This window comes from Cottoperca gobio, chromosome 21, assembly GCF_900634415.1.
Source record: "Cottoperca gobio chromosome 21, fCotGob3.1, whole genome shotgun sequence".
NCBI classification, from domain to species: domain Eukaryota; kingdom Metazoa; phylum Chordata; class Actinopteri; order Perciformes; family Bovichtidae; genus Cottoperca; species Cottoperca gobio.
This window is the reverse complement of record NC_041375.1, coordinates 21,278,541-21,305,449: the sequence shown is the minus strand read 5'-3', so window position 1 is coordinate 21,305,449 and position 26,909 is coordinate 21,278,541. Positions and strand designations below refer to the sequence as shown.

Genomic DNA, 26,909 nt, shown 5'->3' with positions numbered 1-26,909 from the left:
ACCTGATGATATGGAAAACACCTTTGTTCCGTACCAACACGAGTAGCTGACTCCCTTAAAACCTGTTTCTCTGATATCAACGTTTCACCGCGATTAAATGATAAAAAAAACTGTAAAGCCTGTCTGGTCCTCTCGGTAGTTTCGCTCACTCCATTTGCTGTACCCGGTGCGTCCTCTACGGAGCGAAGAAGACGAGCATGTGTTTACGTTGTGCCAAGGCTGCGTATTCCTCTCCCATCTCCATCCAATTACAACAGAAAGGCTGTGCAGAGCTCGCGCTGATTGGACGCACAGCCAGAGAGGAGCTGGTGTGTCTCAGTCGAGCCTCGGGTGCACAAAGTTCTTGCTGCAGGAATAAAAGCAACAATATGATCGAAAATATTACAATAGGAAAAAAAAGACAGACGCATAATAATCCGGCTGTAACTTTAAGGACGCGCAAAGTATCTTCGTGAATCATCTGGAGAACTAAGAAATCCTGCAACAAAACAACACTTCTTACCAAATATAAAAACAATGAATGTAATAAAGATTTATACTATGATAATAATAATAATAATAATAATAATAATAATAATAATAATAATAACAATACGAATAAGAATTGTTGTTATTATTATACATTTTTACCAGGTTCTGAGGATAAAGCCACTGAAGTTAGTGATATCAGACAATTAAGGCCGTATATACACAGTATATGGTTTTCTCTTTTACAATGACACAGAGTGGCCGAGGCTTCAAGGATCCTCATGTCGGCTTCGGGTACATACGGGGTTTGTACGCCTCTTGCATCTTAATGCGCTTTCCTTTTCATATGGTAAAGGAAGGCCATGGTGGCGTGACGCGCCGCACTGGTTTCCATCCTCAAAAACAAACAACAACTCGGTTCTGGGATGTTTCCATGCTGGGTCAGTTTATGGATGGAGTATTAAACATACGTGTCACGGCGAATTCTCTTCCCCGGGTTGGCCTCAGTTTTACGGGCCTCGAGAAAGTAAAGCATCGACTGAGAAGCAGAAAGTTTTGAGGCTGGAGGAGAGAGCCAGGTGCAGCTCAAGACATGTGCTAATTTATGTTTTTCAGCTTTCAGGATTTCTCTTGGATCTCATCCAAAAGGTAAAAGATAAATGGACACACAAATGTATTATTCCCAACCTGCAACATAAACGGAGACTTTTATCGTGACATTTGAATCCTTCCTCCCCAACACTCATCGTGTTCCAAATTACATTTAGATTTATCCCATTTCAGGATGTGGTTAAGTTTGAAATAATACAGTTACTTAAGTAAAAGTAGTAAAACTACAGTGTAGAAATACAAGTTACAAGTAAAGCTGCATTCACAATGTTACTTAAATAAAAGTATTAGCTTCAAAATATACTTTTTCAAAGGAAAAGTTAATTATGCAGAATAATGTACATTATATTATTGAATTATAATTATAGATTCATCATAACTTTATTTTAAATCTACTTTATCTATAATAATATATCATCATTTATTTATTATTTTATTTTATAATAATGTCAAAAGTCTGCAAGTGACTAGTAACTCAAAATAGTACTTAGTTCACTACATGAGTAAATATACTAAGCTACATGATTTATCAGTCATATGCTCTAATATTATTATAATGCTGTTGTAGATTGAAATGCATTAAATGGTTATACATGTTAATTAATTAATTAATTAATTAATAATGAGTTCTTACAATAGTCCAATAGACGTGTTGTGAATAATAATAACAGATGCTCTGCAGCCGTTGTGGACAAACTGTTCCGGTGAACTTAAAAAACACAAAGCAACTTTTCATGCACCACATTTATTTTAATACCTAAATCCCCAAAAGGTTCAGTTTAATCTTTTAATGTTATTGACATTTCACACTTTATTTCCATCACAGTTATTCTTTGTAGTTGTAAGAATTCATTATGAATGAGTGAATAATGAATGAGTAAAGGATGTAGATGATATACAGAGATCAATACATAACACATGAGAGGAGTGCATATAATGTCATATAATAACGTAGATGTTATATCACCAGATATGTTATGAAAGTTCAGATGTTTGCTGAGTGAGCCCAGCACAGATAACTTGTGACATTATCAATATTTAAAAAGATATGCAGTTTTAAGAACGGTGTGTAAATATTAAGGTCATTAGTTAAACTGCTGTCCAGTTATTGTAAAAACCTTTTATTGAGAACTTTTCAATGTCTTTCAACTGATCTATAGAGCAATAATGAATTATTCAATAACCATTAATAAAACACTTTATAACAACAGTTAAACACTTATTTATGCCACTGTCTATAAAACCTGTTTATTGTTGGACGGGAAGTAGTTGCAAGTGTACGCACAAACAACGTAACGAGTATACAAAAAACGCTAGAAGGAAACAGTATGGTAAAAGAAGGGGAAGGGTAAGGCTTTGGGGGGACCGGTCACACAAGACAGCCAGAACAGCCAGAAACAGCAACACGGTGTTGACGTTAAGCGACAAGACGACTCAATTTGATGCACTAATGTGTGTGCCTCATTTGGTTGTGATGCTACGGCGTCACAAAGTCGTACACCGGTCCGGGTGCTAATGTGGGTATTATTGCATGAAGGGAACAAGGCTGGGTTGGAGTAGTGTCGGCGGAAAGTAGTAGGGGAATTATAAAAGGGATAGGAGCATGGGAGGCGGAAAAAAAGGGATGCAAAAGGGGATCAAAAAAATACATGAAGAGATCGAGACGGATCAGTCTACATCTCTTCTCGCTCAGGGAGGGGGAAGGGGGGAAAGGGGGGAATATCAATTCTGTTTCTCTCTCTCTCTCTCTCTCTCTCTCTCTCTCCCCCTCGAGGGGGGGGGCGGTCTCTCGTCTGTTTTTCTCTCTCTCCTCTCTCGTCTGTGTTCTCTCTCTCGTCTCTCGCTGCGGTCTCGGGGGGGGGAAGGGGAGGGAGGGGGGTTTGAGAAAGAATAGAGAAGAGGAGAAACAGATGAAAACAGCGGACACGACACGAGAATTGAAGAAAGGTAATGGGAACGCCTTCACTACACAGAAAACACTTTCTTGTAAAAGGCCCGCTGTATTTGTTTCATCAAGGAATAGTATGTTGGGATTCCATTTGTTTTCATTCTTAAAATAACAATTAAAAACAGAAATGCAAGGGAATCAAAGATTGGAATTTGCTGTTCTCGTGATCTTGGGAAAGGTAAGACGCTTGATTTTTGGCCAACACGAAGTTTTTATTGAGACGTGTGAGGGTCATATTTTCGAATTTTAGGGACAGATAGCTTTTCCTTGGGTATAAATGAAATTGCCGCGAAATACAATCTCTGTCTGGGTCGTCTGGCATCGTGCTGTCTCGGGGGTACATTTGCTGCATAAGAGAATCGTCTGTGGGGTACTACGAGGGGGGTCTCGGAGTCCGGGTCGGGGGGGAGGGGAAAGGGGGGGGAAGGTGCAGAGATGGCAAAAAAAGTAAAAAATTCTCTCTCTCGTCCTCGTCGTCACGTGGGGCTCTCTCTGCGGTGCTACGGTAATGAGTGTGTTGAAGTGGCTCTCTCTCTCTCGTCTCCCTGTCATATAGTCTACATCCTCTCTCGATCTCTCTTCTACACCGTACTCTCTCTCTGCTCTCATCGATCTCTCTCTCTCTCTGCTCGTCGTCGTCTCTCTCCGGCTCTGCAAACTCTCGCTCCGGGTGCTCAACTCATCTCATCATCTCTCTCTCGGTCCCCCCTCCCCCGGGGGGCTCTCTCGTCTCATCTCTCTCTCGAGTCGGTACTCTGGCGTCGGATAACTCTCTCATCTCTCTCTCGCAGTCTGCTCTCAGGGAGTGCTTCCAACGTAAGCAAACCTGGTTTGTATGTTTAAAAGTGTAGTGAATACTGCAGCTTGTATGCCGATCAATAAGCACGACACTGTCAGCTAATTTATATTGTTGATTTATTTTTAATCATTCTCAAATCATTTTAGCAGAGGACGTTCGTCTCTCCTCTCCTCATCTACTCAAATCACTCTCTCTCTCTCGAAAGGTGCTGCGGGGGGGGGGACTCATCTGCCTCTCGTCATCATCGGTCGTCTCTGAACAGTCATCTACATGTATGCTCTCTGCTCTCTCTCTCTACTCTCTCATCTCTCTCTCTCTCTCAAGTCGTATGGCTCGGTCGGGGTGCTGCGAAATACATCTCTTTCTCAGGTGTTCATCAATCTCATAACTCTCGCTCCACTTCTCTGTATCTCTGGCTGCGCTCAATTGCGGCGTCTCGTAACGTCTCGCGATCTGGGGCTCTCGTCTGGCTGGGCTCTCTTAGGTCTACTCTCATCACATGGAGACAGGCTATCTCTACTCAGTCTGGGAAACAATAAACTCTCTCTACAGGTCAAGAATAAACGTACTAGTATAACATCGGTTGGGGGCGGGGTCGGAGGGTACAGGAAAGGGGTCGGTCAGAAAAAGGGGGAGGGGAGGAGGAAAGAGAAAAATGGAAAGAAGGAAGTCAGGGGGAAAAGGGGGGGGAAAAATGGACAGGAGAAGAGGGGGGGAGGAACCCTCCCCAAGGAAACGTACGTCTCAATCTCTACCAACCCGGGACATCTACATGACATCGGCCACGCCCCGATGCTGGCAATGGACGTCAGTCTGGCTCGAGTCGCCGGGCACGAACGCCAGGGATCGGTCGGTGGCCCGAAACACCCCTCCTCTCGTCGTCGTATCACACGGCCGGGCGGACTCTGCGGGATCTCATCTGTGACTCTCTGCTCTCGGGGGTCCGGGACGGGACGCGCTCTCTCGAAGCCCGGCGGGGCCGCTCTCATCTCTCTCAACCAAAACCTAACAATCTCGTCCTCGCCGGTCGATCGTTCATCAGGGCACCCACACCTCTCGGGGGTCAGAGTGCTCTCAGGTCTCCCGCACACCTCTCCCCCCCCCTACATCATACATCATCAGTTCTCCCCACCCGTGCCATACCTGCGTCTTTCACGGGGTCTGCGAATACAAGATCGTAAACGAGGGGGGGCGGGCTTCTATCCCCTCTCTCCCCCCCCCCCCCCCTCTCTCCCACTCTTCGCCCTCTGTTGAGTCTTCAATATGCAGATCGGCCACTTCTGCCCCTGGGCTATTTTCTTTGGTAGACTTTTGAAATATGCTAATGTTTCCACCAAAAATTGCGAAGGAGAAAAAGAAAAAAAGCTTCATCTGGGCTCCAGGAGTTTTCCATTCAAAGAACAGATGATGTTCTGTTGTTCTCATCCTGTTTGCTTTGTCGGTCAAGGGTCCGTCTAATTAAGAAGAGAGAGAAACACAAACCAGGCAGACAAAACACAAATTAAGTTCTGAGGATTACAGTGTTATTGTTGATATCTCCACAATTATTACGCTTACTAATTCTCTTTGCAGAGAATATATATGACTATATGACTCGTAGTTGATATAAGGTGATATAGAACTCCTTTCTTTCCATTTATTCCTTCCTTGTATATCAGTGTGTGCTGTAAAGAGGAAACATCGTCGCTGAGAGAACAGAATTTATCTCTGTGGCTTTCATCCCTGCACTCTTTTATAATCCACGTCTTCAGTGTCATCCTGTGGTTCTGATCATGAGTGTGTTTGACCTTCAGCTCTCCCTGAGTCAGAGAGATCCTTCACAGTGGGAGTCCCTACCCACAAGCCCCTGCTGCGCGTTTAAATCGGAAGCCGGAGCAGCCACGGAGAGGAGACGAGGAGAGACAAAGCACGCCGTACGGAGAGAGTGGGACACAGAGGGTAAGGAGGGGAAATAATCAAATGTGTCCATTTCTAAAAACCCTCATTCACAGACACAAATATGACCAATAATATTCAAATGTAGAGGCCTGAATGCACCGGAAGGAAAAGAAGAAGCTGTGTTTACCACGCTGGAGTAATAGTCAATTACCAACCGCAATGATGATGACACCCAATGGACAGATGCAGTAGTTAAACACTGTTGTAGTGTGGCCCATTATGTATGAATAGGGGGAATTAATTTGTGGAAATTACATTCATTTAATCCCAATGGATCATTTGAAAGGGGCCAAAGTGACAGGGAACAGCACAGAGAGAATACATTTGGGAAATGCTACAAAGACATCACTCAGCTCTCTTTTTCTGTGTGTGTGTGTGTGTGTGTGTGTGTGTGTGTGTGTGTGTGTGTGTGTGTGTGTGTGTGTGTGTGTGTGTGTGTGTGTGTGTGTGTGTTCAGTGTGTGTACACAGGTGCTCGCAGGTGTGTGAAGGGCATGAAATGTGCCCGTTTCTGAGTGTCGATATGAATTAACATAATGGTGAAAGATGTTCTTGGAATGATGGCCCGTTACAAGCAGACGTTGTTGCTGAATATTTATGCGAAACTAAAAACAAAATGCACGGAGAGAAGAGAAACATCTGGGCCGTCATAGGAAAGAAAAACAGAGGAAATTGAGAAAAGATGAGACTTATGGAGTTTAGTGCATTTAGATAAAGACACGGCCTGTATGGAAATTGTAGTTCTTATACGGCTACAAAAAAAACAAGTGGTGGAAGTTGGGTTAAAGAAGGGAAGCATATACGATTTTAATTTCCGTTCAGCGTTCACCGAGGTTCATGAACTGAACTAGAAATAAAGATGTGACTACATTTGTGGTTGGGTTTGTGTCTTCCCACTGTGGCATCAGTTTGTGTCCATGTTCTCTCTCTAAAGTTCCCTCGCCGTCCTTCGAACACGACTGCAAACAGTACGACAGAGAAATTTAGTCAGGAAATACCTTCAGCTCTGCAGCCTGTGGCTCCGGACAACTGTAGCCCTGTACCCGGGCCAGTGCCGAGCCAAGGCAAACAGCGGGTGTGTCCCTGAAGGGCCGGCTCAGTCTGGCACTCTTTCATGAATGGACAGATTTCTCTGTGAAGCTCCACCGAGGTCCACGTGGTTATAAAGGCTCTCTGTAGTTAAGATGATTTCTCAGGTGGGTTCGGAGGGAAAGAAGGAAGTATCAGATACTGAAATATTAAGTGACTTCTGAATAGTGGTTGGAAAGTAACAAAGTGCATTTACTTAAGTACACTTTTGTGCTACTTGTAACTAACTTTTCCATTTCCTGCTAATTTATACTTCTCGTCTACTACATCTCACAGAGAAATGTTTTTTTACTCCTCTACATTTATTTGAAAACCTTAGTTAATTTGAGATTCAGATTATTAATGCAAAAATATAACCAACAAATAAATTAGCTTGTATTATTATAGGTTAACATAAGTACATCAACTATTCAGAAGCTATAATGTAGATAGTGCTTTACCAACTGCAACATTAAAGTGACACCAATAATATAATATATATTACTCTGAAATGGGCTGTGCATAATGAGTACTTTAAGTATATTTTGATGCTAATACCATTGTTCTTTTACTTTTACTTTAAAAATAGTATTAAATAGCAGAATAAAAATAGTAAATAGCATTAAAAATAGTATTAAATAGCAGAATAAAAATAGTAAATAGCATTAAAAATAGCATTAAAATAGTATTAAATAGCAGAATAAAAATAGTAAATAGCATTAAAAATAGCATTAAAATAGTATTAAATAGCAGAATAAAAATAGTAAATAGCATTAAAAATAGCATTAAAATAGTATTAAATAGCAGAATAAAAATAGTAAATAGCATTACAAATAGTAAAAGTGGAAAAAAGTAAAATGTTGAATGCTAACAGAGTATTTCTACACTGTGGTATTACTACTTTTACTGAAGTAAAATCTGAGTACTTCGTCCACCTCGGTGGCAGAATAGTTTGTGGCTTTTTGATTTATGGTTCTGGGCTCCTGGAACAAAAAAACTCCACAGCAGAAATAATAAGTGTTTGTCGTGTTTGTGGATGACACGGTCACAGTATCGATAACCTTTTGTGTCTTGTGTCCCACAACCCTCAGGGACAGCGCACAAAGCGTCTGTACCCACATTATAAAACAGAGTTCAAACAAAAAACAACCTGTGTGATTGAATTATCTGAACAGTTGGAAAAGAACATTATACAGAAGTTATTGTGAACGTATTAGCACATGTGTGCGGACCAGCTGAGACATAAATCAAGACACCTTACAGTGGAATCTAATTAAATAAATACCATCAATACCCTTAAACGCAGCAGGTTAACGACGTCCTGCAGCTTTGGTATTAAAACCTCTTCGCTGCACAGTGAGGGGAGTTTCACATTAACACTGAACACTACGCTCACATACTTCTTGGAGAGAAAAAAAGCTATTTCTAGTATCTCGCAATAATTGTAACTTCTTTTCAAAGTGACACGTTTAGTGTTCTTCTGAAGGAAACATGAAGACGGATTACGTTCAGTGCTGACGGAGGTTTTGTCTTTTCTCTCACTTTTCTGCATCTTTGCATGAAATCCATAAAGTTATTATTGTTATTGTTATTGTTATTATTAACCTTTGGATTGCCAGGTTATTACAAATCCATTTGATAAGCATAATTAGTTATTGCCTTTAAGGTGGACTCATTTACCTTCTGGCAAACAGCTGCAGAGCATCTGGACCAAAATGCAAAACAACTTCCAGAATTAGCATTTACATCTGCAACTACAATTCAGATTAGGAGTTCTCCTTATTAAAGAGTGAGAAAGAGAAATCTCTGTCTTCTTCTACGTCTGTCCTTTTCCTCTCTTGCTGCTGCACTTCAGGAGAAACTCTATTTGAAGCAGGTCTTCCCTCAGCTCTGGTCTGCACTAAGTCCTGAGGCCTGCTGTACTTTTGCAGCACAAGTTCCACATTGTGTTGCTGGTTGTGTTCTTTTTTTATCACTTTTACTTCACACATTTCCAGATTCCAAGACACACAAGCACTCTTGCATGTGCGCACTGATAGAGAAGGGAAATCAATGTCAATCGAGGGCCTCAACTTTAACCTTTGTTGGTTGCAATGTTTGACTTCCCCTTGAGGTCCTGCAGAACCAACAGCTCACCTTGTGCCATCAGACTGGCCGCGCGCGCTAACACCACACGTGCAGGATCAGAAACGCCCTTGGCATGCACGCAATGAAAACACAGCCTACTTCAGCATCTCTCTTTGATGTGCATTATCAAAGACCTTTCTCCTCCTCTCCTCCCTGGACCAAAGGCTACTATTGTTTTTGTTGTTGTTATTGATATTGTTTTCCACCCTTATAACACAAAGCAGTCTGACCATGACTCTGATGCTAATGCGGAGGTGGAGAGGGTGTTTTAATGAGCTGCGGAGTAGATCAGAGGGGCTCGTGGGGGGTTACAGAGAGGGAATAGGTAGCACTGAACATCAAAACACAGCTAGTACTCCAGCTTCTGCTTTTCACCAGCCGTGACCTTTCAGCGCAGCACCGGCCGAGAGGATGTAACATGGAAATTATGATTATTTTATTGCAAAAATAAACAATACAGAAAATGAAGCCAACTGAAGGTGTGTTAAAACAAAAAGACAAAAGAAAGACTAAATGTAGAAGAGGAGATCATTTAGTTGGGCCACCATTAAAATCACTGTAACACCTTTGTTGTTTTGGTTTTGAGCTTTTACGTTGCATGTTTCTAAATTAGTTAGTTTAATAAAATGACCACAAAGTTAATCTGGAACCAGGTAGTATTCCAACACGGGAACAAGTGCAAAGACATTTGAAAAGTGGAACAGGGTTTAAAAGAGGAGCAGAATCAAAACAACATTTACCCAGGACGTCCTAGCAAGTGAATCTGCACTGACCCGGTGTTACCTGACCCGGTGTGTGTTAGGCCTGAATATGAATATATTAAAATGGCTAGTTAATAAAATAGAACGCACTCTTCCCTCTCATAAAAACAATTGCCAAAGTGAGAATGTGAACTGATGCTCGCAGGACACCGGGAACAAAACAACACAGAATAGACACCACATTGACTCACACTGTCTGCACAGTTTGTTTTAATACCTACGTGCTTTGCAGGAGACGGCAATGGGTGAATCTAAAATGACTGGGAAAGAAATGCTGTCTGAACATTTAGAGCTCTTCGTTACATCAGAACGTTTTGTTGTTGCTTAGTTTTGTTAAAGAAGATCGAAAGTTTCTACTGGAAATGAGTTTTCTGATGGGGAACAACTATTTCCCTGAGGAGGCAAAACTTCTGCATCTTCTAATATCTTTCTGCTCCTATGCTCCATCACTGCTCCTGAGATGGAACGTAAATATACACTTTGTTATCTTACTGCAGGCGAGTCTGTGATCACGGCAGACCCTCCTCCTGTCTGTCCTCATGGCAGACCCGTCTGTCCTCACAGCAGACCCTCGTCCTGTTTGTCCTCACGGCAGACCCTCCTCCTGTCTGTCCTCACAGCAGACCCTCCTCCTGTCTGTCCTCATGGCAGACCCGTCTGTCCTCACAGCAGACCCTCGTCCTGTTTGTCCTCACGGCAGAACCTCCTCCTGTCTGTCCTCACAGCAGACCCTCCTCCTGTCTGGCCTCACAGCAGACCCTCCTCCTGTCTGTCCTCACGGCAGACCCTCCTCCTGTCTGTCCTCACGGCAGACCCTCGTCCTGTCTGTCCTCACGGCAGACCCTCCTCCTGTCTGTCCTCACGGCAGACCCTCCTCCTGTCTGTCCTCACAGCAGACCCTCCTCCTGTCTGTCCTCACAGCCGACCCTCCTCCTGTCTGTCCTCACAGCAGACCCTCCTCCTGTCTGTCCTCACAGCCGACCCTCCTCCTGTCTGTCCTCACAGCAGACCCTCGTCCTGTCTGTCCTCACGGCAGACCCTCGTCCTGTCTGTCCTCACAGCAGACCCTCCTCCTGTCTGTCCTCACAGCAGACCCGTCTTACCTCACGGCAGACCCTCCTCCTGTCTGTCCTCACAGCAGACCCGTCTGTCCTCACAGCAGACCCTCTTCCTGTCTGTCCTCACAGCCGACCCTCCTCCTGTCTGTCCTCACAGCAGAACCTCCTCCTGTCTGTCCTCACAGCAGACCTGTCTGTCCTCACAGCAGACCCTCCTCCTGTCTGTCCTCACGGCAGACCCTCCTTCTGTCTGTCCTCACAGCAGACCCGTCTGTCCTCACGGCAGACCCTCGTCCTGTCTGTCCTCACGGCAGACCCTCCTCCTGTCTGTCCTCACGGCAGACCCTCCTCCTGTCTGTCCTCACAGCAGACCCTCCTCCTGTCTGTCCTCACAGCCGACCCTCCTCCTGTCTGTCCTCACAGCAGACCCTCCTCCTGTCTGTCCTCACAGCCGACCCTCCTCCTGTCTGTCCTCACAGCAGACCCTCCTCCTGTCTGTCCTCACAGCAGACCCTCCTCCTGTCTGTCCTCACAGCCGACCCTCCTCCTGTCTGTCCTCACAGCAGACCCTCCTCCTGTCTGTCCTCACAGCCGACCCTCCTCCTGTCTGTCCTCACAGCAGACCCTCTTCCTGTCTGTCCTCACAGCCGACCCTCCTCATGTCTGTCCTCAAGGCAGACCCTCTTCCTGTCTGTCCTCACAGCAGACCCTCCTCCTGTCTGTCCTCACAGCCGACCCTCCTCCTGTCTGTCCTCACAGCAGACCCTCCTCCTGTCTGTCCTCACAGCCGACCCTCCTCATGTCTGTCCTCAAGGCAGACCCTCTTCCTGTCTGTCCTCACGGCAGACCCTCCTCCTGTCTGTCCTCACAGCAGACGCTCCTCCTGTCTGTCCTCACAGCAGACCCTCCTCCTGCCTGTCCTCACAGCAGATGCTCCTCCTGCCTGTCCTCACAGCAGATGCTCCTCCTGTCTGTCCTCACAGCAGACCCTCCTCCTGTCTGTCCTCACAGCAGACCCTCCTCCTGTCTGTCCTCACAGCCGACCCTCCTCATGTCTGTCCTCACGGCAGACCCTCTTCCTGTCTGTCCTCACAGCAGACCCTCCTCCTGTCTGTCCTCACAGCAGACCCGTCTGTCCTCACGGCAGACCCTCCTCCTGTCTGTCCTCACAGCAGACCCGTCTGTCCTCACGGCAGACCCTCCTCCTGTCTGTCCTCACAGCAGACCCTCCTCCTGTCTGTCCTCACAGCCGACCCTCCTCCTGTCTGTCCTCACAGCAGACCCTCCTCCTGTCTGTCCTCACAGCAGACCCTCCTCCTGTCTGTCCTCACAGCAGACCTGTCTGTCCTCACAGCAGACCCTCCTCCTGTCTGTCCTCACGGCAGACCCTCCTCCTGTCTGTCCTCACAGCAGACCCGTCTGTCCTCACGGCAGACCCTCGTCCTGTCTGTCCTCACGGCAGACCCTCCTCCTGTCTGTCCTCACAGCAGACCCTCCTCCTGTCTGTCCTCACAGCCGACCCTCCTCATGTCTGTCCTCACAGCAGACCCTCCTCCTGTCTGTCCTCACAGCAGACCCTCCTCATGTCTGTCCTCACAGCCGACCCTCCTCCTGTCTGTCCTCACAGCAGACCCTCCTCCTGTCTGTCCTCACACCCGACCCTCCTCATGTCTGTCCTCATGGCAGACCCTCTTCCTGTCTGTCCTCACAGCAGACCCTCCTCCTGTCTGTCCTCACGGCAGACCCTCTTCCTGTCTGTCCTCACAGCAGACCCTCCTCCTGTCTGTCCTCACAGCAGACCCGTCTGTCCTCACGGCAGACCCTCCTCCTGTCTGTCCTCACAGCAGACCCGTCTGTCCTCACGGCAGACCCTCCTCCTGTCTGTCCTCACAGCAGACCCTCCTCCTGTCTGTCCTCACAGCCGACCCTCCTCCTGTCTGTCCTCACAGCAGACCCTCCTCCTGTCTGTCCTCACAGCAGACCTGTCTGTCCTCACAGCAGACCCTCCTCCTGTCTGTCCTCACGGCAGACCCTCCTCCTGTCTGTCCTCACGGCAGACCCTCCTCCTGTCTGTCCTCACAGCAGACCCGTCTGTCCTCACGGCAGACCCTCGTCCTGTCTGTCCTCACGGCAGACCCTCCTCCTGTCTGTCCTCACAGCAGACCCTCCTCCTGTCTGTCCTCACAGCCGACCCTCCTCATGTCTGTCCTCACAGCAGACCCTCCTCCTGTCTGTCCTCACAGCAGACCCTCCTCCTGTCTGTCCTCACAGCAGACCCTCGTCCTGTCTGTCCTCACAGCCGACCCTCCTCCTGTCTGTCCTCACAGCAGACCCTCCTCCTGTCTGTCCTCACAGCCGACCCTCCTCCTGTCTGTCCTCACAGCAGACCCTCCTCCTGTCTGTCCTCACACCCGACCCTCCTCATGTCTGTCCTCATGGCAGACCCTCTTCCTGTCTGTCCTCACAGCAGACCCTCCTCCTGTCTGTCCTCACAGCAGACGCTCCTCCTGTCTGTCCTCACAGCAGACCCTCCTCCTGTCTGTCCTCACAGCAGACCCTCCTCCTGTCTGTCCTCACGGCAGACCCTCTTCCTGTCTGTCCTCACAGCAGACCCTCCTCCTGTCTGTCCTCACAGCAGACCCGTCTGTCCTCACGGCAGACCCTCCTCCTGTCTGTCCTCACGGCAGACCCTCCTCCTGTCTGTCCTCACAGCAGAACCTCCTCCTGTCTGTCCTCACAGCAGACCTTCCTCCTGTCTGTCCTCACAGCAGACCCTCCTCATGTCTGTCCTCACGGCAGACCCTCTTCCTGTCTGTCCTCACAGCAGACCCTCCTCCTGTCTGTCCTCACAGCAGACGCTCTTCCTGTCTGTCCTCACAGCAGACCCTCCTCCTGTCTGTCCTCACAGCAGACCCTCCTCCTGTCTGTCATCACAGCAGACCCTAGTCCTGTCTGTCCTCACAGCAGACCCGTCTGTCCTCACGGCAGACCCTCCTCATGTCTGTCCTCACAGCAGACCCTCCTCCTGTCTGTCCTCACAGCAGACCCTCCTCCTGTCTGTCATCACAGCAGACCCTAGTCCTGTCTGTCCTCACAGCAGACCCGTCTGTCCTCACAGCAGACCCTCCTCCTGTCTGTCCTCACAGCAGACCCTCCTCCTGTCTGTCCTCACAGCAGACCCTCCTCCTGTCTGTCATCACAGCAGACCCTAGTCCTGTCTGTCCTCACAGCAGACCCGTCTGTCCTCACGGCAGACCCTCCTCATGTCTGTCCTCACAGCAGACCCTCCTCCTGTCTGTCCTCACAGCAGACCCTCCTCCTGTCTGTCCTCACAGCAGACGCTCTTCCTGTCTGTCCTCACAGCAGACCCTCCTCCTGTCTGTCCTCACAGCAGACCCTCCTCCTGTCTGTCCTCACAGCAGACCCTCCACCGCCTGCGTCAGATGCTGGGTTAGAGGGGCCACATACAGTTTGATCTCAAGTGGGCCGGACCAGTAAAATCACAGCATAATAACCTGTACATAACCACAACTAAGAATTGTTCCCCTTTGTTACATTCTGAAAATATTCACATGCACACGCAGGTGTACCGACCAACTATACACATGCAACTGTTAATGCACAGCATGTACAAGCATAGTGCAATCTTCACATTGACAAACCCAAACATTTTATCCGTCTGTTCTAGCAGTTCTTTTTTTTTAAAGTGGAAAAGCAAAAGAAAAGGTGGAATTTATCAAGAGTCTCTGAGTCTCAGGTTAGAGTCAGCTGCGTCAGCTGCTAGCCGTCGGCTAAGCAGTCGCCATGTTGAGAGCCGTGTGCTGGAAATACTGTTCGAGACTCTGAATCGTAGACGTGCTCTGAATTTCGTTTATGGTCCTTTTAAGTAAAATTATAATAATTTCTGCGTGGCTTAACCCTCCACATTACAGATGTGCGTTCACTTCATAGCCAGTAAACCTCCCTCTACATAAACACGACTTGGAGAGCAAACATATTTATAGCCCCTTTGGATGTGTGCAAATTACTCTTACTAGGGTTCATACGAATCAAGAAGTCCTTCACTAAATCAATGGTAGTCTACATTGGGTTTTACTCTGAGCTAATGAATTGCAATTTAAACACATTTATACCAGTTAATTATAGGAATTTAAAAGTAATTTTGATTTATTGTTGCACATTCACGAGACCATTAGTCCTGCTAGTTAGTCCTACATGTTCACAGTGTAGAGCTCAGCACAGTTCTCATGCCCTCTGGAAGAAATCTCACTATATCTTGTGTTATTTTGTCATAACACCCAGAACTTAGTGACGTTTTACCTTCCTGCGTTTCAGCAGTACAAATCAGACTCTCTGAGGTTTCTCTTCAACAGTCTCATCTGACACCTGACTGTCTTTGATTCTCAAATGTTTATTTCCATTGGGACTTCTACAGCGACTGCATCTGTATCACACGTGCCTCATAAAGTCACAAAGACTCATGTCCAACTTAAATTCTTGAAAGAAAGTCTCTCTTGCGGATGAATCAGTTGTTTCTTCCCTCAAATTGTTGCGTTTGTCTCGATCTTAAACCTCTGGGGGTCGCAATCAGTAAGAGATATGGAACATTACAGACAGTTAAATTAAATCAGCTTCAGTATGAACCAGAAACATCTGAAGACGACTAAAGCTTTACAGAAGCATTCAAATATATTAAACATAAGACCTTAAGAAAACGTTGAAAACACAGACATGCTAGCGTCTCTGTGAGGCTGCTAGAGTCAGCGTGCTAAGATGCTCACAGAGATGCGAACATGATGATGTTGAGCAGTAGCATCACTGCTAATCAGAGATAAATGTGCCAAACGGGAATGTTGTTAGTTTTGTAGGTATTTGAACATAAATTGGAAACTACAGGCTCCCCTTAATACGACACGAGCGTCCCTGAAAACATGTGAAATGTTGGGGGCGTTCATCATCACGGATCATTCGTAGAATTAGGCTATTATTAATGTGTCATTCATGCATGAGGGTGATGCAGCATGCATGCTATTCGAAGCATGAAATCAAAAACTCAAAGATCAGAGTAAAAACCTTCTTAGTCCCACTCAGTCCGTGCGCTGAATCACTATTATTCATTTAGCATAAATACAGATATGTCAAAAAGAAAACAGCCATGTCCGTCCACACAATGGGCTTCTGGACGAGTGTCAGAGGATCACAATCCTCTGTGGTCGATCTAAGTGCTGCATCATCCACTGTGTTGTAGCCCAGTGATGAGGGCTGGATCACTTGTCCTGGTGTGTTTGTGTTGGTATTTACAATGCTCATGAATGTGTGTGTTGTTACAGGCTGGTTTGTTTTTTATGTATTTGATGTCTTAGTTGTACCGAGATGTTATTGGGCTCATCTTTATGTGATTGGTAACTTTAATAGTTGTTGACGAGGACTCGATCCCTGGCAGCCTGCAAAGCTTTTTGCTATTTGACCTGTCTGGGTCTTGTTGTACAGCATCACTCTGCAGAGCGGGGGTGTCAAACTCATTTTAGTTCAGGGGCCACATACAGTTTGATCTCAAGTGGGCCGGACCAGTAAAATCACAGCATAATAACCTGTACATAACCACAACTAAGAATTGTTCCCCTTTGTTTTAGTACATTCTGAAAATATTCACATGCACACGCAGGTGTACCGACCAACTATACACATGCAACGGCTGTTAATGCACAGCATGTACAAGCATAGTGCAATCTTCACATTGACAAACCCAAACATTTTATCCGTCTGTTCTAGCTGTTCTTTTTTTTTTAAAGTGGAAAAGCAAAAGAAAAGGTGGAATTTATCAAGAGTCTCTGAGTCTCAGGTTAGAGTTCAATACAGAGAGCAAAGTGTACTTGAACAAGGCAGATGGGAGGAAGGAAAAGAAAGGACTTGTTTACCTTTCCTCCCCTTCTGGGTGGAGGGGGATTCATTAGCTGCTGTGTAAATCAATCTGCTTCTCCTTAAAGGCCTGTCAATTTAACCCTGATGTCTGGCAGCCTGACATCGCTCACTGGATATTTAACTTGAAAGCCAATTAATCATCGTGATTAATTCACTCACAAACCACATGGAACTGTTCGGCTTCACCTTATGGAATAAAAGCCGAATTCTCTGGACTTGTAAAGAGAGAACTGAGGAGTAATGCAAAGTCTCACAGCTCCATTCACTCGTGATCAGCCTCCCAATACACAGTTTCAGCTGTAACTCCACACGCTGCTCTGCTGCAACCACAAACCCAGAGCTCCATCCCTTTCACCTCAAACACTTCTCTGCACTTATCCACACATGGCGGTGGTCCATGATTATAGAGCGATGCTTGTAATTGGCTTTGCTCTTCAAATCTATAATGTTAACACAGGCTTGAACTGTGAATATAAAGTTGCTTGCACATATAATGAAGTAACTCCCCCCACCGGTGTAGAAAAACAGCAATTCTTTCAGCACTGCTCGCCACGTGCAGACTGGCTAATATTTTCTTAGCTTAACTTAATATTTCTTCCTTTTTCTCAATGAATAAAAAGGGGATCACACAGAAAGTGGAGCGAGAATATGTTTTCCATTCGGCACTTTATCATTATCTTCCAGCTGAGTTAATGGAAATGACTTAAACTGTGTGCGGAGTTACTGAGAAAGACAGTTCTCTGCTATCATCAAGAAAAGACGAGTTCCCCGCTCTTCAATCATCCGTCATTATTTCCTCTGCTAATTCACCGAGGCACGGGAGAATTCAATCCATACATTTAGTGTGATGGGTTTAGTCGGCCTTGGGTGGTCTGATGGCAATACAACTGGAGATCACACCTTGGAAATTAAAGAAATCTCTCGATGTCATTACAAATTCTGCACAATGTGTCTGGAAGCTGACTCAACAAAGCGATGAAGTCAAAGGTTGAAGGATTCATGGCACAGATTGGCTGACTGATGACTTCCTGTTCCAGCCGCAGCAGATCAATCAATCAGTCGTTACCCCCCCCCCTGACAATAGCGATCCATTGTGAGAACATTCTTTAGTTGCAGTCTAATCACTTTTGAAGCCGCAAATGATCACCGTCATTGTGGAGTCCAAGTGTAAAGGCTGACACCTCTGCTGCCAGACTCAGCACATTTCACTCCGTCTGCCTGTGCACGTGTGCCAAAGGCAAAGGAGTCTTTGTGTGCCGGAGCATCTGTTAAACACATGTCACAACTTTAAATGATGCCTGAGGTGCACACGCAGGCTGGACCGAACACTCTTCTGCCCACAGTTACCTTTAAGAGATGGAGACTGTAGATGCGACGTTATCGCTGGAATTTACGGCTTTAAAGTGGCTGTAATCCATACTTTGTGAATCAACAATGGATCGTGCCATTACTTATATGTGAGAGGCTGGACAGACCCAGAGAATGATCTCCCCTCGGCTCTGCACAGCTTTATAGCATCTTTCGGCTCATTAATCGTGTTTTCTGCCCTCGACTTTACTGTTTTGGTCGACTGTCACTGTTCTCATCAGCTTTATTTTCAGCAGCAGCAGGCAGTATATAAAAAGCTCTGCTAAACCGACTTCATGCTTCCCGCTCAGCGCCAAACAACAGACACACAAAGATAGCAACAAGCTGGTGAACACGTTTCAGCGTTTGACCACTAAGGTGTGTTTCCTTCAGGAGGAACAGAACAAGAAGGAAAGTGATTAATTTCTTTCATGACTATATTAAAGATTGGTTTACAGAATCAATAATACAAATATTCAAAGACTTCTTCCTCTAACACAAACTTAAAACATGTTTCTCTTTTGCATGCTACAATCCAAAGACGAGGTGCGACATAGAACAACTTGTCTTCACAGATCTTAAAGAAGTCGATCAATCACATTAGAGCTCTTTTAATGAACTGATCCACCTCTCTGGATTGACAACAACACCCCTCCACCCACACACACACACACACACACACACACACACACACACACACACACACACACACTCAACCAAACTGCGCTCCGAACTGTCCGAGCTCCAGCCTCTATTTGAAGAGCAGGACATGAAAGCATCAGACCTTCCACGTGGGCTTGTATCGGATCTTAATTAAAAAGCCTTGCATATTATTTGCTGTAACAAAGGGGAAATTTGGGGGTTCATTTAAATCCAATTAGGCCTGTGCTGATGCCTCAGGAGATGAGAGAGTAATTGCTGTTTGAACACGAAGGTCTTTGTTCTGGGCTGCAGTAGATTGATAAAGGCAATAAGCACACAATGTGCAATGTCCTGGAGACGGGACGGGGCTGTGACCTTACAGTTTGAAGGCTTGCACACCCCAGGACCATGCAACAAGACAATTAGCAGTATGAAAGTTGTTCCTGGTTGTGTTTTGAAATGAAATGTGATTGAGCCCCCTGTGCTGCAGGTGGAGTTAATTGCTTCAGTCATTATTGCCTTACAGCACATGCAGTGAGCCTCAGCATTGTCCAAGTGCAGACTGTTAGTGTATCGTTCCACTAACTGAAATAAATGTCCTGTTGTACTAACCCTAACCCTACACACGCACACACACACACACACACCTACCAGATATGTAAGATGCGTAAGAAATCAGATATTTGCTGAATGGAGACCCAGAAATGTTTTTGTTGTTGGTATCCAGTTTCAACAGCGCACCCTGACCTTTGACATCACATAATGTATACACACACACACACACACACACACACACACACACACACACACACACACATACACACACACACACAACCACACACACACACACACACACACACACACACACACACACACACACACACACACACACACACACACACATACACACACACACACAACCACACACACACACACACACACACACACACACACACACACACACACACATACACACACACACACAACCACACACACACACACACACACACACACACACACACACACACACACACACACACACACACACACACACATACACACACACACACAACCACACACACACACACACACACACACACACACACACACACACACACACACACACACACACAGAGGCCATGATCTCTCACCTTTAACCTGATGGTGTATAGATCGTGTCTGGGACCACGACGCCATAAACGGTGAGGAAAATAATATTTGTTGGTCTCACAGGATTCCTGTTATTTCACAGTTTAGTTCAAATTACAATTAATGGAAGGTTTGACATTTTAGTAAATGAGTTAATTCACTTTCAAGATTGTTTTTTATTTATTTTTTTCATATAAAAGTACGTATAGGGAAATGTAGTGTCAGACTCCCAGGCAGTGCACAAAACCAGTGATTTTTTAATACAAATACACCAGAAAAATGTAAAAGAATTACAAACTACTAAACATAGATTATAGATAAAAATGAATAGTGCAGATAAAGTGGCAACAGTATATAAATAAATGTCAGTATTGCAGAAAGTATCAAGTATCAAGACACTGCTCAGACACGCATACGTACAGCTGACATGATCGAGTGGTACCATCCCTTATATAGAGCTAAAATATCAAAACATGCGACACATTTAATGGTTCACAGCTGTTATTTTATACTCAGTGATTCTGAAATAATGCTTTACAAAAGGAACGGCAGCTACTGCAATTAAACGTTATCACTGACGTCTTTATGAACTTGTCTTTAGGTTAAAGATAACGAGCTGAGAGTAAAGTATGAATCTGGTTTGCTTGCAGAACTTCAACCAGTGAGACTTTATAAATGCATTATGATAAAATATCTTGTACTTTGACATCTGGTTGTATATATATATATATATACAGTATGTATACAACTCTGTCTCACTACCCCCCCCCCCCCCCCCCATCCTGTGTGATACTGTGATCCATCACTGTGTCTGTGCTCAATGCATGTAATTAAATTACCAGATCGATACGGCTGAGCTGTTAGTAACCTCACAACTGCTTCATAAGAGTGAAGAAAACATCCGTCCTCCCTCTCGACTGTGGTCCCACCTCTCGGGTGAAGTAACATTCAAGTGAAACCTTTTGACGCATTTTAACCTCCCGTGAGCTCTCTGAAGACGCTCCACCGGCTCGGGGGGGGGGGGGTTTGCCAAGGAGAAAAGGAGCCCAGCCAGGACACTACACGGCACGGGTCACATCTGGGGCCCCCTGGAGGTCAGAGGTCACATGATGGAGGTTAAAGGGCAGTTTTCTGGCTTTAGGCCAAGGTCAAGGCAGCAGAGGTCAGAGTCCGGGTTGTAAGCCTTATCCTGCCCTTGGCCTTGAGCCGATCGATAGGGTCTCTGCTTGCCTCTTCCCAGCGATCAATGAGACATTTACATTTAGCCCAGTCACATAAACACGTACCCCCTCCCCCTCCCCATCTATCTGCCTTCTCTCAACAGCTTCTCTGTCTTTCCTTTAAGGAAAAACTTAAAATTGCTACTAAAATAACTCCTTAACACTCCTCCGAATGATTCCCAATAAAGTGATTCACTGAAAACAGAAAACGTTCTTCACACCGCTGTAAACACATGGAATGATCTTCCAGAGGATGTAGTGCAGGCTCCTTCAGGCAACTCTTTAAACATAGATTGGTTAAAGGAGGGATACATTGTGATTATTTGTGTAAGTATTGTTATTTTAAACATGTATACTGTGGTAGTATGTTGTTGTGTTTGTTTGTTGTGTGTCTGCTGTGGAGGATTTACATCCTGTACCAGAAGTTTTCCATAAATGCAATCTTTTATTTCAAGTGTTGCAGATTAGCATTTTGGTACACTGCCTTCTTCACAACATAGATTGAGTTATAAGTGTGTGTGTGTGTGTGTGTGTGTGTGTGTGTGTGTGTGTGTGTGTGTGTGTGTGTGTGTGTGTGTGTGTGTGTGTGTGTGTGTGTGTGTGTGTGTGTGTGTCGCTGCTTTCTTTGATGTCTGTTTGCAAATCCGCATCTCATTAGAACAGGTGCGCCTCTTCCTTTAGTTCTTCAGGTAGAAGCCTATATTAAATGTTTTTCATTATTGAGATGAATTTTTTTTTCAATATGATTGATGTGAAGATGTCTGCGTTGAGTTTATAATCGTGTGCCGGGCTGCTGGCTGTTTTATTGTTCTCTGCTTCTGGTTGCTAATTTCTAGTCTCTTGCCACCTACCTAAACTATTGCAGTATTATTATTTGATAAAATACGATACAATTCTAAATCTGTCCGGATTCACCGGCTTGTTTTTTAAGAGTGTTTTCCGTTTGAAGCTGCTTGTACTTTAACTTTTTATATAAGCTCTGTGTAAAATCCACTTTTATGTGAAAATGGAGGAAAGAAAGGATCGGAAAGGCCTATTCCGGAACGAATATGACAACCTGAAAACATTTTTAAGCCATCGTGAGAGCAAGACATATCGAACATTATATCTGTTGCAGCCTTTTGCAAGTATGCACCAAAGCTATGGAACACTTTACCAATAGACATTACTTAGTGTTCAAAAGTAAACTAGAAACATACCTCTTTACTTTAGCCTTTTAATGGTGATATTTTATACAATCTTTATGCCACTTTAAACTCATTTAAATGCTTTCATTCTGTAATGTTCCCAGGTGTTTCGTCTGAAACATTATAGCTCATTGTTGCTATGTCCAATGCTATTTTAATTCTGTTATTTTATACCATTTTAATTCTGCTATTTTATACTATTTTAATTCTGCTATTTTAATTCTGCTATTTTATACTATTTTAATTATATTATTTGAATTCTGCTATTTTATACTATTTTAATTCTACTATTTTATACTATTTTAATTCTACTATTTTATACTATTTTAATTCTGCTATTTTATACTATTTTAATTCTACTATTTTATACTATTTAAATTCTGCTATTTTATACTATTTTAATTCTACTATTTTAATTGTGCTATTTTATACTATTTTAATTGTGCTATTTTATACTATTTATAATGGTACTTTAGACTCATTTACATCAACACTGTGATTATTGTATTATTGTATTGTAAATGCTCTTATTCTGCCTAATCTTGTACAAATGTTTATGCTTTTGCTGTGAAGCACTTTGGGCTGCAATTATTTTATGAATGGTGCTATACAAATAAAGTTTTTTATTATTATTATTATTATTATTATCTGTTATAATGTCGGATCTCTTGTCTATTACAGACCTCATCCTGTCATTTCACCTTTGGTTAAAATGCTGCTCAGGACGTTAAATAAAAGAGAACAGTGAATATTTAATTCCCACCTGTAATGTTAATCCTGTCCTAAATCTCACAATGTATATCTGAGATTGAACATTTAGATTTTTTTCTTCATTGATTAGCCGCCCTCCGTCACTTTTAATCTAGTTTCTTGTTGTTCCCTGTTAAATTCTCCCACTTTCACCGCGTGTTGCTGCTATCATGAACCTCCTGCCATCCTCTGCAGCTTCCCCGTGTGACATGGGACATTTAGACAAACTGAAGCTATGTTGTTTGGACAGTGTTTCCTATTAAATGGCCTTTCCTTTATATTCACACATGGTGCATTTCCAGTCCCAGAGCAATTATACACATGACTACACTTGGAGCTAAAGGAACAGGCTGAATCTTTATCACAAGCCAAAGAGCGGCCGCACGGTGACTCCTACTGAGCAGACTGCCTTCTGTGCTCGTCTCTGCTCCCAGTCAAAGAACAGGGAATATTATTTTGTTCTAGACAAATCACCAGGACAGAAAAGTTAACATCGAGCTCAATTAGCATTTTGCATTCTTTGCAAAATCCCTCCACTGAAAACGCTCGGATAATTATTCACTTCAACTGAAAGTGAGTTTTACCTTAACATCACCTCATCAGCTCTGAATAAAAGACTTACAGAGAGACACGACAAGAGAACGGAGAGCCGAGTCCTGGCGCCACCTTAGGGGCTTTTCCAGCACTCATTGTAACTTAATGCAATAATGAACATTTCTTTTATCAGTCTTCCTGAAAACGTGTTGCTGGGGTTTACTATGCATAAGAAAGAAAGATGATGAAGTTGAAGATGATACATCGCTCGCTATTAGAAGTTGAGACGGTTGTGTTTTTTAACAAAGTTGAACAGACTTCAATTTCTTAGCAAAAAAAGGCAAAGTTGGTCATTCCCCCTCTTCTGTCCAGACTGAAATATCCCAACAACTGTCGGATGGATTGTCATGACATCTATGCATTCAGCATAACACACTGCTGGGTGGACTTTCAGTAACTTGCTTCATTACAAATGTCAATATTTAAGTTACAGACGTACATTTAATTAAACAAATCCCCATGTGGATCCTCTGCAGACGTATTTGTGATGCGTCAAAAACAAATGTAATACTGAAGAAAATATGGAATTGACAATGCAGATTCGTTGTATTAGAACCAGGCTGACCATCTTCCTCTCACTCTGGATATCAGGATATAACTGCTCATGAGTCGTTCAGAGCAAGGGCAAACATGCACTGGAATGAGTGAGTCCCTCTTTAACAGTCGTCCCTTTCTGATATCTCCAGGTCTGAGCAGTGTCAGAAAATCTGGCAGCAGCTGAGATGAAGGCAGGACGTTTGAAGATGAGGAAAGATGTTTGAACCTGCACCCTCTTCTCAGTGTCCCAGTGGGGAGCGTATATGGGAAGGCAAGTCATGTATTATTTAGAGTCAGATCTTCTTTTCTGCTTGATCAGGGCTTGATTGAGAGAGGCTGTGACTGCGGTTTCTTTCCCCCGCGTAACAATCTGCTCAGGAATGAAGGTGAACTTGTGACCTCCACACAGTCGATGGCTGCATACACTGAATGCAAAGTGCAGGTAAATGTTACACCCCTCTGTTGTCATGTGCACAGACAGATCATGTCATCAGAAAACTCCTGTGCATTACTTTATTGGACAGCTGGGGGATTACCTGCAGCCCTTGTGGAGGTTTTTTTCCAAGCGCTAATAGACAAGAGCACATGAGTATTGGTAATGTGTCAAGACCACAGGGAGCTGTGTTTTAGCCAATCCCTAATTAAAGTAGAAACTCCAAGCGTGCTCCTGCAAACGAGCCGTAGCTGATATGCTCTTTAAGTCATTAACAGCTCGGAGCCACAGCACCTTGTTAGCAGAAGAGGGGCCCGTAATCCCAACACAAGGTGCTCTGGTGCTTGGGTTTTAGTAATGCCAGTTAAAAGTGGAATATCAGTTTAGTTTATAAAGTGGGTACTTGTCATAAACTGTGTCATGAATGCTGGCAACACAAGGGGAATAAGGACTGTGACACTATCAGGCGTTTCTGCATTAACAACAAACGAGAGTTATAGAGAGACTGCATAGAAATTCATAGATTCAGCCTCAGGTTGCCTCGAACCAGTGAACCCTGAATTTGCTCGGCAGCTTTGAATTCATCTTGCAACGAGCCTCCCAGGGCATTAAGAAAAACACACTCCTCTTCAAGAGATGTGTTGACATGGCACATCCACCAAATCAAAACTTGGTATGTGGATCAAGCAACAGCGGACTGAATATTTGGGACACGTCGCGTTACAACCTCTCAAAGAAGCAAAGCTCTGACGTAGCTGTTTATCTACATCTGGTTGGAAAAGGGAAATCAATGAAAGGAAATGGCTTTTACCTTGAATCACTTCGACATCGTGAAGGTTGTGCACTCGGTCTCAAATAAAACGAGGCTTTCTTCTACTGATGTTGCACCCCCACCTCCCTCCCCCCCTAACATATACTATATATTGTGTCAATACTGTTTTTGGAAATTAAGCTTTTTACAAGTGTTAATCTTTTAGTTTTGGAGGCTCGATCGACTCGGGGCCTTCTCATGTGGAGTTCAGATGTTCTGCATGTGTTTCCAGCAGGTGATGCAAAGTTAATTGGCAACTCTAAATTGCACGCAGGTGAGAATTAAAGTGTGAAAGTCAAAGTGTTTGTTCCTCTATTAAAAGCACAATGATCTGGATCTCGAGATCGAGTTGCATTGTGGGTAATGAAGGCGACAGATTCTGACAAGTTAGAAGAATGTGTGAAGTAAAAAAGTCACTGCTTCCACGATGAGTCAGACATTGTTATAGTGCGATGCTTAATCCATACACCTCTTTCTCTCGCTTGTATTTCACTGTATTGCGCAATACAAACCTGTACATCCAATGTTCCTTTAAGTCCTTTACTGGGAGAGGAGTCTGGAGTCATACAAGAATGATATTAGAAAAGGAAAGAGGAAATTGGACAATGATCTTTTGTTTTCTTCAGACATCTTTTGAATCATGATGTTCGGCGCTCAGTTTAACTGTGAGGAGCATGGCGAGGCTTTAGATGTAGGACGTACAGAGTCAGGGTCAACCTCTGCGGAGAATCAGCTAAAACCTTGGTCTTCAAAACATATTGTAATAACTAAACAAATCTATTCAGTTTAAAGAGATGCACACATTTAGATGGAAACCCCCTCTTTTATTTAAGGTCATATGTTGCTCTAATTCATTTTTACAGTAACTCACAGACAATCAGTGAACCACGCGTAAGTGCTGTGAACGGACAAAGGTTGGCGTAGCAGGCAGGCTGCATCTGAATAACAAATGTGGAGCAAAAAAAGCAGGTTAACCTTCAAGCTACATTGTACATTGATTCAGTGTTAAATATGCATTCAGAAGATTTATTGTCCTTCGTTGATGGGTTTGTGAAGTTGGACAAACGGCAACTAAAGAAGGTTTATCCCCCCCCCCCCCTCCACATCTCCCTTGTCAACGCTCGGATCTACAATCAAGATAATCCATCATTGTGGCACATAATGCAGAAAAAGAGATATTAAACTCACTCTGAGAAAATGTATTCCCCGGGACTGAAATGAGAATAAAATGCTGCTTAAGCATTTAGTGAAGGTTAAAAGAGGAGAAGACTGCATGTGACGCAGCTTGAAGCCTGACAATCACAATAAGAATTCATTTATATTTTGATGAATGAATTGTAACTCCATTAAAATGCATATATTATTTACTGAAACGTGAATGAATATGTCCTGAAACATGACATGTTGCAATGGAGAATGACATGCGAATCATTATTGTAGTGATGCAGAAGAATGTTAATCTTGTATCAGTATAAGTACTGTGCACTGATACAGATCAATAAAACCGGCACGTACTGTAAACAATCATATAATTCCCTGTTT

General features: G+C 44.2%; 1 long non-coding RNA gene across 1 annotated transcript; it reads left to right on the top strand.

The window, feature by feature from the left end:
- The first annotated feature begins 907 nt into the window (after positions 1–907).
- On the top strand, positions 908–24,501 carry LOC115026667 (uncharacterized). The gene is made up of 3 exons (XR_003834310.1): positions 908–1,116; positions 5,618–5,762; positions 24,273–24,501. It is a non-coding gene; the product is annotated as an uncharacterized LOC115026667 (long non-coding RNA).
- The last annotated feature ends 2,408 nt before the right edge of the window (positions 24,502–26,909 follow it).